Raw genomic sequence first — 2,775 nt, 5'->3', positions numbered from 1 at the left:
CCACATCTGCAGAGCCCGAGATTGGAGCCAACGCTAACAGAGGTGAGATAGCAGTGATCGGTAAAGGCGACAGCTTTACTCCACCTGGATCACAACTCAACTTTTATATTAAATTAAAGATTCGTGTGTATTTTATTCCATAGATGTGATTTTAAGTTACGCTGACCTAATTTAATTTCCCAAGGTAACTATTTTGGATATTATTACACTTGTGACACGAACTACAATTTTCACATGCTTGATCCAAAGAATGACGATCCTAATTTTAACAGATAGTTGAAACAGAAACAAAGAACTTAGAAAATTATAATGTAAATATTGCTTGTTTCTGAATTTAGATTTGTTTGTTTCGTTTTGTGTTTACTCTGCTTTTGATTGAAGTAATAAAGTGAGTGTAGACGCCTATATTGGCAAAACAAATTGTCTTGAGTTTGAAAAAAGAAAAAGGTGTGATTGAAATTAAAATTAATAAAAGGCATATGGGTCTTTGACCAAATATGGTATCTTCTTCAAATAAAGGTTATTATTATCATTATTATTATTATTATTATTATTGCAACCATTTGTTTTATTTTTAAAGATGTGTTTACGAATTTCCTCTCTGAATTATTGCTCATAGATCTTCCTAGTAATCCGTTACCATTCGTGGAAAGAAATATATATCCCAGTTTAATGAATAGTCTTATGTTAATCTTGTTATTTTTTGTATCTCATGAAAGTTCAGATTTGATGTTACAAAAATAGTTTAGTACCCTTTTTAAGGAAAACGATGTATTTCAATATTTTTTGCATTTTGAAAAAAATTGTCGGAATTTAATATTGCCAAGGGAACACTGGAATTTATTATTACAGAGTGTATTTATTGGCAAAGCTCGTGAAGATTTTAGAATTGCAAAAAGAAAATAGCCAAACCCATGTTGAGTTTTCTAGGGAAAAATAACAACTATTTGGTAAGTGATGTACATCTGAAACGATTAATAAAGATTATGACAAACTTATACGACTCATATTAGTCGAAGAGTTCAAGGAATGTGTCCGTAGTGATGTAAAAGTTTACCTTGATGAACACAATATCGATAATTTAGACAACGTTTGCTAGCACAGCTAACGAATATTATTTGGCTCACGAAGTTTAATTTGTCAATACGTTTTCCTCTCAGCCGATGGTTAGTAAAAAACCAAATCAGTCTCAAGCGAGTACTTACAAAGTTCAATCTGATAACACTAATAAGAATCCAGCGTCTGAGAAAACTGATCAGACATCTTTATCTTTTCCTACGTGCACTTATTGCTAGAAAATGGAGCACGTTATTTCCGGTTGCTTTAAATTAAAAATAATAAAGAGAGCAGTTCCAGATGCCCTTCTTTTTCATAGATCAAGGTAATGGTTATGTATTGGAAACTCATACATGTTAATGGAGCATGTTGACTGAGATAGCCCTGAAAACATTTAGTTGTACCTGTCCCACACAGTGACGATTTAAATTATGACGTACAACCGGAATGTAATGACTTTGGTTCAACCAGTCTTCAAAATTCTGAAATATTAAAGAATCTGAATCTGGAAAATAAACTTTCACATATACAGCCAAAGGAAAAGAATGAGTTAAAGCAGCTAAGATGTGAATATGAGCACGTTTCCAGATGTTCCAGCTCAAACAAACAATCTCTTATGATATTGAAATAGTAGATTCTAAACCTGTAAAACAGCACCCTTACAGAATGAATCCTCTCAGATACACACTTTTGAAGAAGGAAGTTAAATGTTTGTTGTAGAATGATTTTATTGACCCAAGCGAAATAACTGGAGTTCGCCGTGTATTCTTGTACAAAAACCAGATAATTGTCTCCGCATGAGCACACACTACAGAAAGGTGAACAGTGTCACCAAAAAAAAACAAACAGACTCATTTCCAATACCCAAAGTTGATGACTGTTTTGACAGAATTAGAAATGCAAAATATGTCACCGAGTCTGACATGTTTAAAGGATTCTGGAAGATTACACTTACGGATAGAGCAAAAGAAATGTCAGCCTTTGCAACTCCATATGGACTCTATCAATACAAAGTTATGACATTTGGAATGAAGAATTCTCCCTATATATATTTCAGCGCTTAATGAACATGGTAACATCTGGTATAAATGATTGTGAGCATACATTGACGACTTCATTATTTACAGCGATTCCTGGAAATGTCACCGTAAAACTATCCGGAAATTCTTCGTTCGCTTGAGTGAGACAAATTTGACAATTAATCTAAGCAAAAGTGAATCTTGCCGAGCTTGTGTCACATTATAGGACATATTGTGTCACGTGGTCAAGTTAAGCCTGTAAAAGCTAACTTTAAAGCTATCTCTGAATTCACTGTAACTGTTTGGAAGAGGTGACTGATGTGATTTTTTGGGTACGGCTGGATTTTCGCTAAAATATTACTATAATTACTGAGACCTTGATCAATTTATTAAGTTAGAAGACCAAGTTGTATTGGTCTGACAAATGTTAGGGGGAGTTCGATAAAGTAAAGACCATACTTAAACTTGCATCTGTTCCTTCAGATACGGATTTCAACCAATCGTTTACAATATCTGTTGATGCAAGTGACGTAGGGGTTGTTGGCGTATTACTTCAGGAATATAAAAATAGCGTGGATCATCCATATTACTATTTCTTTAAAAGTTAAATATGCATCAGAGAAATTATTTCACTATTGAGAATGAGTGCTTTACTTTAAATCTGGCTTGACAACACTTTGAAGTGTATATTAGGTCTGCT

The sequence above is a fragment of the Sinohyriopsis cumingii genome, chromosome 7, assembly GCF_028554795.1.
Source record: "Sinohyriopsis cumingii isolate HCF-2022 chromosome 7, ASM2855479v2, whole genome shotgun sequence".
In the NCBI taxonomy this organism is placed as follows: domain Eukaryota; kingdom Metazoa; phylum Mollusca; class Bivalvia; order Unionida; family Unionidae; genus Sinohyriopsis; species Sinohyriopsis cumingii.
The sequence above is the reverse complement of the archived record's forward strand: the minus strand, read 5'-3'. Positions refer to the sequence as shown.